The 12865-nt window shown below is 35.6% G+C and overlaps 1 protein-coding gene across 6 annotated transcripts in view; it reads left to right on the top strand.

The window, feature by feature from the left end:
* RDX (radixin) overlaps positions 1 to 12865 on the top strand; it is an 87132-nt gene that overhangs the window by 20387 nt on the left and 53880 nt on the right. The window contains exons 1-2 of one of the 6 annotated variants that reach the window (XM_072611172.1): positions 4444 to 5038; positions 12268 to 12389. The exons of 4 other annotated variants lie outside the window; for them this stretch is intronic. The gene's annotated coding sequence lies outside the window, so the exon portion shown is untranslated. Of the gene's footprint in view, positions 1 to 4443; positions 5039 to 11791; positions 12390 to 12865 lie in introns of those variants that run through there. One more of the 6 variants, XM_072611170.1, reaches the window with a different exon arrangement.

Here is a 12865-nt window from a genome sequence, read left to right on the forward strand (position 1 = left end):
TGAATAATATTGGTGACAATGAGTATCCTTGCTTCACCCCTGATCTTATTAGGAAGGCTTGTAGGTTATTCCCATTGTAGATAATGATTGCTTTCAGTGTCAGCATTTAGGAAAACTCCATTTATTCTTATACTTTTTAGTGTTTTTAATAGGAATAAATTATATTTTGTTAGAAGTATTTTCTGAATCTATTGAAATAATCATATAATTTCTGTTAGCTTTGTTACTAATATGGTCAATTATGCTGATTGTTTTCCTAAGATTTAGTTCCTGATATAAATCCCATCTGATCATAGTGTATGATCTTTGTACTATGTTGCTTTAAATTAATCTTCTTGATAGTATTTTATTTAATATTTTTACAACAATATTTTTAGGGAAATTGGCTTATTATTTTCTTTCTCTGTTTTTGCTCTTTATGGTTTAGATATTACCACCATATTTATTTCCTAAAAGGAGTTTGGTAGTACTCCTTTTTTTTTTTTTACCTGTTATTCCAAATAATTTAATATTGGAATTTAGTTGGTCTTTCAGTGTTTGGTAGAGTTCACTTGCAAATACATCTGGTCCTGATGCTTTTTACTTAGGAAACTCATTTATGTCCTGTTCAATTTCTTTTTCCAAAATAATTTTATTTAAATACTCTATTTATTTCTTCTTTTGTTCATCTAGGAAGTTTATATTTTCTGTAAATATTCTTTCATTTTACCTAAATTGTTAAATTTATTGGCATATTGGGAAAATTACTTTGATTTCACCTTCATTACTGTGATATTCACACTTTTCATTTTTTTCATAGTTCAGTTATGGTTAACCTGTGATCTTCTAGGTCCTTGGATCCCTAGGTCCTTTTGACTGAGTCCAAGTTTTACAGAAGATATCTTTTTTATTAAGGTGATTTGTTCTGTGAAGTTTGGGTTCAGTCAAACTGCTGTACTTGAGGACCTAGGGGGCCACATGTGACCTTGAGGATGCAGGTTCCCTACCCCTGCCCCTAGTCATTTGGCTTTTCTTCTGTCTCTTTTAAAAATCATGTTGACCAGTGTTTTATGTATTTTTTTCATGAAACCAATTCCTAGTTTTATTTATTATTTCAATGGTTTTCTTATATTCATTTTCATCAATATCACCTTTAATTTTTAAGATTTCCAATTTGGTGTTTGGTGATTTTTAACTTGTTCTTTTTCTAGTTTTTTATTTTTAATTGCATATCCAGTTCATTGGTCTGCTCTTTTTCTATTTTATTGATATGAGCACTTAGAAATAGAAATTCCTCTTTTTACTGCCTTTGCTGTATCCTATTGGTTTTGATATATTGTCTTATTATTCTCTTTAATAAAATTATTTATTGTTTCTGTGATTTGTTCTTTAACCTACTCATTCTTTACTATTAGGTTATTTAGTCTCCATTCAATTTTTAATCTGTTTCCATGGTCCCTTATTAAATATAATCATATTGCATTATGATCTGAAAAGGAAGCACTTAATATTTATGCTTTTCTGCACTTAACTATAAAGTTTTATGCTCTAATATATGGTTAGTTTTGGCAAAGGTGCCATAAACTGCTGAGCAAAGGTATATTTTTATTCCCATTCAGTTCTCTCCAGATATCTGTCATATCTAGCTTATCTATGATTCTGTTCATCTCCTTGATTTCTTTCTTATTTATTTTTTGGTTAGATTTACCTAGTTCTGAGAGGGGAGGATTGAAGGCCCCTACTATTATAGTTTTCATATCTGTTTCTATTTATAATTCATTTAGCCTTTCCGTTAAAAATTTGGATGCTATAGCATTTGGTGGATGTAGGTTTAGTATTGATATTCATTATGTATGGTATCTTTCATCATTATGTAGTTTCCCTGTTTATCTCTTTTAATTCTGTATTAGCTTTAATTTTTTTCTGAGGTCATGATTGCTATCCTTGCCTTTTTTGGTAGCAGCTGAAGCACAATACATTCTACTCCAGTCCTTTATTTTTACAGACTGTAAGATTTTGTTTTTTAATCCTTTGTGCTATCCATTTCAGTTTTATTGGTGAATACATCCCATTCGCATTCAAAGTTATAATTTCTAGTTGTGCATTTCTCTCCCTTCTGTTTTTCCTCACTATGGTCCTTCTGTCCATCTTTTTGCAGTCTCCCTTCAAATATCTAATTTACTTCTAACTCAGAGGTTCCCAAACTTATTTTGGCCTACCATCCCCTTTTTAAAAAAAATTACTTGGTATCTCCCTGGAAATCTACTTTCTTTAACCTTTTAATTTTTAAAAAAAATTTGTATAATTTCAAACAAATACAAAATATACATATTTAAAATGATGCATTTTAAATTTAATAATTTATTGTAAATTGATTTTTTCTTGCATTGAAATTTTGATGATATTATATTGCATCATGTAACCATATCGTATCATATCATGAACAAGTCATACACACATCTTACTGCCAATGCATGCTAGACCAGGCAATGTGTGATATGCTTGCCTGCCAACACTTGCTTGTTAAGACCTAAGACCTGTTGGTGAACTTGACTACTGATGGGTTATAACTTATGTTCTGTGTGTTTATTTGGAAAATAATGTAATCACTACCACTTTAATTCTGTTACACAATAGATGAAATGTACAGAATTTCAGAATTTTTTTCTCTTTCCTTATGCTTCTACTACCCCCTTATTTTTATTCAGCATCCCCCAATTGTACCTGTAATTACCACTCCCTTGGAACATTTCAGTACCCCTCAGGGACAATGTCACCCACTTTGGGAACCTATGTATAATCTAACCAGTGCCTCCCTAATCCTTATCCCTTATAAGAGCCCCTCCCTTATTCTATAGCCTTGATCTCCTATTTATTTCTTTGTAAGTTAAGAAGACTTTTATACCCTTTTAATGTATGTGTTATTCCCTTTTTAAACCAATTGTGAGAATAAAGTTTCTAGCACTATTAGCCTTCCACTGTCTCCTGTTCTCTCTATAATAGTTTTTTTACTCACACATTTTACCTCTCTCTACCCAGTTTTTTTTCTCATTATGTCATACTCAACTCAGTTCTTATGTATGTTCTTTCAAATCACCCAAATGATGGTAACATTCTTAAATGTCACAGATAACATTTTCCCATGTAAGAAGTAAACAATTTGATCTTTTTATTTCTTATAATATAATTCCTTATAATATTCCTTTAGTGTTTATCTTCTAATGTTTCTCTTGATTCTTGGAGGTCAAATTTTCCATTCAGTTCTGTGTTTTTCTTCACAAGTATCTGAAAATCCTTTAATTCATTAAATTTTTTTTTTCATCAGGAACTTGGGTTACAAACTCAGCTCCTTTGCTCTTATTTTTTTGCTAATTTTTTCCCAACCTCTGTGATTTTTAAAGTCCTTTTTAAGCTATTTCAAGAACTCCATTTTTCTGCGAGTGCCCACAGCCAACAGGGCCCATGCAGCCCCTCCACAACAGCACTCATGGGTATATTCTTGCTCCTCCTTGCCCAAAGTCACACCTGAGTCTGTCTGATCCAGTGCCAACAGTGGACCCTACAGTCTTCCTCTGATCAACTATTCAGTCTTCTCACTGTCAATGGGGTGAAAATTCCTTCAATTGGGGCTGCTTCCTGACCCAGCTGCCCCCAGGGTTTGTTGTTTGGTCAGTGGTATGGACCCTTCATTCAGGCCAGACTCCCACTCTGCGAGATCAGGTTTTTCCAAATGTCCTACTAAGTTGTCTCAGGCAAACAATTGCCTGAATTTTAGTTATTTTTGCTGCTAAAAGTTCACTTTTTGAGGCATTATTTTAAATTGTTTGGAAAATGTGGCAAAGCCAGGTAATTTCCTGCCTTATTATACCATCTTCCCAAAATCCTCCTGGTAGATTCTTTCAATTTCTATTTACTCTATAGTTGTAGGGCAGTTTTCCTTGATAATTTCTTGAAAGATGATGTCTGGGCTCTTTTCAATCATGACTTTCACATACTCCAATAATACTTTAATTATTTCTTCTTGATCTATTTACCAGTTTAGTTGTTTTTTAAATGATTTTACATATTTTATATATTTTCAATCATTTGATTTTGTTTTATTGTTTCTTGATGACTCTTAGGGAGTCATTAACTTCCACTTGACTAATTGTAATTAATCAATTATTTTCTTGAGTGACTTTTTGTACCTTCTTTTCTCATTTGGCCAATTCTGCTTTTTAAGGAGTTCTTTTCTTCAGTGGATTTTTGTGCCTTTTTTATCATTTGGACTGTTCTGTTTTTTAAGGTGTTACTTTTTGTGTCTCCTTTACCAAGTTATTGATTCTCTTTTCTTGATTTTCTTGCATCACTCATTTCTTTTCCCAGTTTCTCCTTTACCCTCTCTTTATTTGATTTTTGAAATTGTTTTTTGACCTCTTTCAGTGATCCAAGTTTTTTTGGAGGGGGCTGAGATAAATTTACATTATTCTTGGGGGCTTTGCATGTAGCTCTTATGACATTGTTGCCCTCTTCTGAGTTGGTGTTTTGATCTTCCTGTCCTCATAGTAACTTTCTACAGTCAGGGTTTTTGTTGTTGTTTGCTTATTTTTCCAGCCTATGTTGTGACTTTTAACTTCGTTAAAGTAATTCTGCTTCCAGGGTGTAGTGGGCACTGTCCCAAGCTTTGGGTTTTTTGTGTTAGTATTTTCAGATCTAGTTCTGGGCCTCTTTAAATTTTCAGTTTTTTCAAAGTGGTATGATCTAAGGAGAGGTATGATTTGTCTTTTTCTGGTCTGTAAATGACCACAAGCATTCTTTTCTACCCTCAAACTGTGACCAGGGTCCACATGTTCCACTGTACTAGTGTTCTTCCTAACCCTCTGATTGTGACCCAGGCACAATGACTATGTAGGCAATACCACAAAGTTCTAAGTGTCATCTGTACTCTCCTTCTGACAAGTTGTTCAGCCTCTTTACCTTCTGTTGGCTCAGAAGTTCAGAAACTCTTGCTGCCAATTCAGTCACCACCAAGTCCTAGCATTGGCTTGCTTTGGTGTAACCTGTGCTTCACTCTTAACCAGTGAGACAGACCTTTCCTGACAACCTTCTGAATTATCTTGGGCTGGAAAATTGCTTCACTCCGTCATTTGTTCATTCTGTTACTCCAGAATTCGTTTTGAAGTTGTTTGGACGGGGATTTGGGAGGGCACAAATGAGTCCCCTGCCTTTATTTTGCTATCTTGACTCCTCTCTTGCTTTTCCTTGTTTCTTGTGACTGCTTCTGACTCACAAGGGAAAGGGAGCAAGAGAAGGATTAAGATATGAACCAAGGGAGGAGAAGAAAATCATATAGGTGACTTGGAAGAGGTTTGGACTAAGGATTGGTTTATAGATTGACTTTGGGAAGTAAAAATTTGGCAAAATTTGAGATATATTGTAGAAAACTTGAAGAACAACAACAGACTCAGATACTGGTCTGTATTCTATTTTCAGATTATAAGAGGTTAGATCAAGCTCAGTTAAGGAGGATATAAAAGTATTTAGAAGTATTAGGGAATAGAATCTGAAGTAGTACCCTCAAGGAGAAAATGAGAAGGTAAAATGGCAAGACAAGATAAGCTAAGTCAGAAAATGAATAAGAAACAATCGGAAGATTAAATAAATTATTGATGAGTGTGGGTAGAGCAAAATGGTGGGACAGGGTAGGTTGGTACAGGGCTAAAGAGGAGGGATGTGTGTCTGAGATGGTGGAATTTTTTTTGTAAGATTTAAATTTATTTGTAATTTTCCAACAGTTGTTTCCATAAGATTTTGAGTTCCAAATTTTCTCCCCATCATCCCCCTCTACCCTGAGATGGTACACATTCTGATTACCCCTTTCCCCAGTCTGCCTTCCCTTTTATCATCAACTCCCCCACCCTTATTTCCTTCCCCTTTACTGTCTTGAAGGGCAAGATAGATTTCTATACCCCATTGCCTGTATATCTTATTTCTCAGTTGCATGTAAAAACAATTTTTTAGCATTTGTTTTTAAGATTTTGAATTACAAATTCTCTCCCTTCTTCCCGCCCTTCCCACTCTCACTGAGAAGGCAAGCAAGTCAATATAGGTTATACATGTGTAGTTATGCAAAACACCTCCATAATAGTCATGTGGTAAAAGATTTACTATATTTCTCTCCATCCTATTCTGCCCCCCACTTACTCTGTTTTTCTCCTTTGACCCTGTCCCTTTTAAAAAGTGTTTGCTTCTGACTACCCCCTTCCCCAATCTGCCCTTCCTTCTATCATCCCTCCCTTTTATTTCCTTCCCCCTCACTTTCTTGTAGGGTAAGATACCCAGTTGAGTGTGTTTATTATTCCTTCCTTAAGCTAAGTCCGATGAGAGTAAGGTTCACTCATTCCTTCTCACCTCCCTGCCTTCCCCTCCACTGTAAAACCTTTTTCTTGCCTCTTTTATGTGAGATAATTTACCCCATTCTGTCTGTCCCTTTCTCCTCTCAATATATTCCTCTCACCATTAATTTTATTTTTTAGGTATCATCCCTTCATATTCAATTCACCTTGTGCGCCCGCTCTATCTATCTATGTGTTTCTCTGTCTGTCTATCTATCTATCTGTCTATCTATCTCCTTCCTATCTATTTAACTATCCTAAAACTGAGAAAGGTCTCATGAATTACAAATATCGTCTTTCCATGTAGGAATGTGAACAGTTCAACTTTAAAGTCAAATTGTCTATTCAGCTCTGATGTTTTCAGCAAGAATGCTTGGAAGTCCTCTATTTCATTGAAATTTCATTTTTTTTCCCCTGAAGGATTATAATCAGTTTTGCTGGTTAGGTGATTCTTGCTTTTAATTCTATCTCCACTGATCTCTGGAATATCATATTCCAGGCCCTTTGATCCCTAAATGTAGAAGCTGCTTGATCTTGTGTTATCCTGACTGTATTCCCACAATACTCAAATTATCTCTTTCTGGCTGCTTGTAATATTTTCCTCCTTATCCTGGGAACTCTGTTCCTAGTTTTCCTCTTGGGATCTCTTTTAAGAGGTGAGCAGTGGATTTTTTTCTATTTCTATTTTACCCTCTGGTTCTAGAATATTAGGGCAGTTTTCCTTGATAATTTTTTGAAAGATAATGTCTAGACTCTTTTTTTGATCATGACTTTCAGGTGGTCCTGTAATTTTTAAATTATCTCTCCTGGATCTATTTTCCAGATCATTGGTTTTTTCCCAATGAGATATTTCACATTGTCTTCTATTTTTTCATTCTTTTGGTTCTGATTTATAATTTCTTGATTCCTCATAAAGTCATTAGCTTCCATTTGCTCCATTCTAATTTTGAAGGAATTATTTTCTTCAGTGAGCTTTTGGATCACCTTTTGCATTTGGCCCATTCTGCTTTTTAAGGCATTCTTCTTCTCATAGACTTTTTGGACCTCTTTTGCCATTTGGGTTATTTTTTTCAGTATTTTTTTGGGGGGGTTTCCTTTAGTAAGCTGTTGACTAGTTTTTCATGATTTTCTTGCATCACTCTAATTTCTCTTAGCAGTTTTTGCTCTACTTCTCTCATTTGATTTTCAAAATCCTTTTTGAGCTCTTCATGGCCTGAGACCAATCCATATATATACATATATGTGTATGTGTGTGTGTGTGTGTATATATATGTATGTATGTGTGTGTGTGTGTGTGTGTGTGTGTGTGTGTGTGTGTGTGTGTGTGTGTGTGTGTGTATATATATGCATGTATTTTTTTTTTGGAGGCTTTTGATGTAGGACCTTTGACTTTGTTTTCTTCTGGTTGTATGTTTTGATCTTCTTTGTCACCAAAGTAAGATTCTATAATCTGAGTTTTTTATGCCATCTGCTCATCTTCTCAACCAAGTACTTGACTTTAACTCTTTGTCAAGCTAGGCCTCTGCTTCCAGTGGGGGTGGGGGTGGTTGTACTGTCCCAGGCTTCAGGGGTTTTGTATCAGTCATTTGATCCCCCACTGTCTGTGGGTTCAGAGCTCTGGAAGCAGCCTCTGCAGCTGTTGCTGCTGCTGCCACCCTGGGGCTGAACCCAGCCAGACTAGAACTCCTCTTTCACCTAGGTCCCACACAGTTTTCCCACTGAACTTTTTGACGTTTGTGGGTTGAGAAGTCTGCAAACTGCCACAGCTGCCAATGATTCAGTCCCATGAGACCTACTCCAGCCTATCTGTGCCAGATAAGGCCCATTCTGGACTGTGCTCTGCTCCCTGCCTGGTGTAAAAGATACTTTCTGTTGACTTTACAGGTTGTCTTGGGCTGAGGATTTGTTTCACTCTGTCATTTTGTGGGTTCTATAGCTCTAGAATTTGTTTAGAGGACTTTGGGGGAGAGCTAAGGAAAGTCCCTACTTTTACTCCACCATCTTGGCTTGGTCACCTCCCCCCCACCCCCACCCCCATGTAGAATTATTTAGATAGGAGAGGAATTTGAATAAGATTTTCAAATGATGATTGACTGTTAAAAAGTTTTAATTAGGAACCTAGCTGAAGGTATAAATACTCACAAGTAGTAGGTATCTATAAAGCAATAAGGCTGAAAATCTTAGCCATTATGGGGAATAAAGGTAATTGTGCAGCAACTTGTACCAACTGTTCAAGTATAATTCTTCCCACAGTAGACTTATCCCAGAGTAGTTCGAATGACTGTTATATGTCTTCCAAGTGTAGGATGATCTTCCTTCTTGGGAAGTGAAGGTATTTGAATGCCTGAATGCCATTCCATGATTTAGGTTGTTAGGGAGAACAAAGTGGTCTTGAGGGAAATAGGTGTAGGAAGAGAGACTTGACCGTTGTTAATGTGTTGGAGAGTAGGTAAGTACACAAAGGAGAAAGGAAAGGAAAAGAACAAATGCACAGTTAACGCTTAAAAACAGATGTGAAGCTTTTTCTGAAAGAGAAGCTTGATGCACTTGAGGAAGAAGCTGCTTATCTATCCAGGAATATTGTAGTAGAGCCACAGAAGCTAAGTAAGAAATTATCTAGTAAAGGGCACAGTAAGGAGAGAAGAGTAGTAATTGACTCCTTTTCTAGGGGTATTGAGGTAGCTATTTCTTGATCTGATAACAATAGAAAGGTCTGTTGTCTTCTTGGGACGTGCATCCAAGATATAAGAAAAACTTCCACAGTGTATCAAAGCAGATGACAGCTACCTACTTCTATTGACTCATGGGCATAAATAACGCTTCCAGAAGGAACTTGAAAAGTATTGCCCAAAGGAGACCTGGGCTGAGATTTCTTCCCTGTTTCCCATTGAAGGGAAGGGATACAGAAGAGAAAAATTAATTTGGGAAATGAGTAACTGGTTAAATAGGTAAAGTCTGAGAATGGTATTTGTATTTCTGGCTCACTGCTTGCAACACAGGGTTGACAGATTCCTGACCAGAGATGAAGTACATAGAGTACATATAATATGTTAGAATACATATAATAAAGGCTAGTAAAAATATTTGCAGTGTGTATATCTTCAAAGTAAGATATTATAGAGAGTAACCACAAGGAACGAGTTTTGGTTTGTGATTTCCTAACCCTATAAAATTTAAGAACAAAGCCAGTAGTAATACCCCTGGCCTTGAGGCCTGTACATAAATGTCCAAGGCAACAAACAAGAAGAAGTAGAAGTCTTTTCACTGAAGTTTGGTGGAATGAAACCCATCACTGAGGCTGTGACTCTGGATGGATGTACCTTACTCAAAAGAAATAGGATGGTAAAAGGAAAAAGGAGATATAGCATTGTATATTAGGAAGATATACTCATGAGGGAATGCAGGAACCAGAGTGGGGAAGAATGATAGAGATTGTTTGGGTAAAGGTCAAAAGAGGGAGAAACAAGTGCTTTTGTCACTGATAAATAGTACTATATACTACCTGGACAGAAGAAGGAAATAAGGCTGTTTCCCAAACTCTTCACGTATTTCCCTTTTCTGTCCAGGTAGTCTATAGCAGTAGCTAGAAGTTGCAAAAAGACAAAATTGGGCTTCTTGTCAGGAAAATTTTCTTCACAATTAGAGCCATCCAAAATTATATCAGCTGCCAGAAGCGTCAGATTCCTCTCCCTTCTCTCCCCCAAACTTGGAGGTTTTTGAGCAGAGTCTAGACAAAAAACTTGTCAGGTATGTTTAGTAGGGATTCCATTAATGTGCAGATTGGCATAGATGACCACTGAAGTATTTTCCAACTTTCAAATTTTGTCATTTTTTGAGTATTTTATTACATTACTATGCAGTAATTTGTTTAGTCATTCCTCAGTTATTGGATATCCCCTTCTGTTTCTTTTCTACAACAAGTACTGGTATGATTAGCATTGTGCGTGTGAGTCCTTTCCTTTGATCTCTTTGTAGTATATGGCTATTGGGGGTGAGGGTGATGGAGGTGGTGGTAGAGGAGGAAATGGATCTTTAATGAAATAAAAAATTTATAGGTATTACTGATGAGGTTAGAACTGAGTAGAAATTTTAAATTGCAATTGCTGGAGTCAAGAGAGAAGGAAAAGACATTTGATCAGTTAGAAGGGCTTATATGATGATGAATGGTATATATTCTAATAAGGATAGAATAAATATATCCTCTGAACTTTAATGTCTTTAGGAGTCAGTGACTTCTTTCTACACTGGCACTCCTAACTCTATTTCTATGGCCTCTTTCTCCCTGAATTCCTCCATTTGAAGAAGCACCCATGCTATCTGTGTTCATTTTAAATTCAGACAAGCCTGTGACTGCGTAGATGGCCTTTCCACCTTTGTTCGAGGAGGTAGTAGAGGAGTAGAAGAGTGGAGGTAGGTAGGCATGCCAGTGTGAGGAGGAAGCCAGTGACCTTAAAGACATTAGGGTTCTGAGGACACATTTCTTCTATTGTTAGACACATTTCTTCTATTGTTATTAGAATATATACTATTCATCATCATATATCATACCCCAAACTACAAAGCATTAATTATCAAAAGAGAGGGAGAGGGAGAGGGGTTTATCAGTGGAATAGATTAGTTCTATAACATATTAGAAGCAAATGGATGTAGTAGCATGGTGTTGTTGAACCCAAATACTTCATCCCAAATACTGGGATAAGAATTCACTTGGAAAACTGGAAAGCACTTTGAAAGAAGTTAGATATAGATCAACATCCCATACCACATATCACAATAAGCTCCAAATGGTTATGTGACTCAGACTTAAAGAATGACATCATAAATAAATTAGAGGAGCAGGGAAGAAAGTACCTTTCAGAACAATGAATGGGTGAAGGTGAGAGGATCAAAGATGGTAAAATAGATACTTTTGCTTAAATAAAATTTTAACAGTTCTGTACAAACAAAACCATTGCAGTTAAAATTAGGAGGAAATCCATCGAGGGGAAAAAACTTTGTAGTAAATTTCTCTGATAAAAGACTTGTTTGAAAGATCTATAAGGAACTGATTCAAATTTATAAGAACAAGAACAATTCCCAAGTAGATAATCAAAGGAAAAAAATCTAAACTGTCAATAAGGATGTGAAAAAATGACCTAAATCACTAATAAATAGTGACATTCAAAAGAGAACAATTCTGAAGTTCCACCTCATATCCATCAAATTGAGAAAAATGATTAAAAAAGGGAAAAGGACAGTTTTTAGAGGGGCCACTGAAAAATAAGTCAAATTTCTGCATTGTTGGTTAAACTGCGAATTGTGACAGCCTCTGATAAGACATTTGGAACTATATCTCAAGTCACTAAGTTGTGTATTTATTTAGTGATACTGCTACTATGTTTATCCCCTGAAGAAATGAGAAGAAGAGGTAGAGGACCCATATGTAAAAAAAAAATAAAATTCATAAATCTTGTTTTTATCATGATAACTGGAAACTAAGAGGATACCTTTAAAACAGTGAATGGCTGAACAAGCTGTGGTATACGAATATAGTAGAACACTAATTTGCTGGGAGAAATGATAAAATAGTTTCAGAGAAGTCTGGAAAGACTTATGTGAATTGATGCAGAATGAAGGGAACAGGACAATTTATACAATAATAATTGCATGATAAGGAAAAACAGCTTTGAGAGATTTAAGGGCATTGGCCAACCACTTCCTGACAGGTAATAGATTCAAGTTCCTCCATCAGATACATTTTAAGACACAGCCAACGTGGGAATTTGTTTTGTGTGATTATGTTTATTTGTTAGGATTTGTTATTTGTTGTTTTTCATTTTCCTTAATTTGGGAGGCAATGAAGATTGAGGAGGTTAGGAAAAAGAAAATAAAAGTTAGAACAGAGGGTATGGAAACTTATTTTTGAAATACACAGAAGAAAACAAAGAAACCCAGAAGGAATCACAGCCAAGCAGGACAGCAAAGAAGTAGCATTTAAAAAGCAAACTCTACATTATAAAGATCTACAACCCTCTTTGTTCTGCTGTGTATATGAAGGTATTTGTTTTAGTTGATATTTAAATTCAAAATTTTTTAAATGAGATAGTTAAAATTGCACAATTGATGGGAGAATGGGAAACATTTAATTGTGAAAGTGAGAAGGGGGAAAAAGAGTGTAACTTAAAGTTACAACTGCTTGCTTGCTCGTTAATTTTTGGTCAAATCTCGCTTCATAATAAACCAAATGATTGATCCAGGAATTAGTTATTTGCTACATATATTTTGTGCACCAAGTATGATGGAACATGGATAAACTGTCATCTTCTGTGTGTATAAAGGAACTTAAAATTTTGGGCTGCCCAGTAAAAGCAGGTGTTCAGTTTGCTGTCTTTTTAACGTTTTCATTAGTGCAGATATGTGTCTTGTAGGAAAACTTGGTTTAAAAAAAATGTAGATTTTTAAAAACTGATAAATTGAGAGAATACTATTTAACAGGTGGATTACTTTCTAAATTCCTTTGTCATTAAGTCATT

Source organism: Notamacropus eugenii, chromosome 5, assembly GCF_028372415.1.
Source record: "Notamacropus eugenii isolate mMacEug1 chromosome 5, mMacEug1.pri_v2, whole genome shotgun sequence".
Taxonomy (NCBI): domain Eukaryota; kingdom Metazoa; phylum Chordata; class Mammalia; order Diprotodontia; family Macropodidae; genus Notamacropus; species Notamacropus eugenii.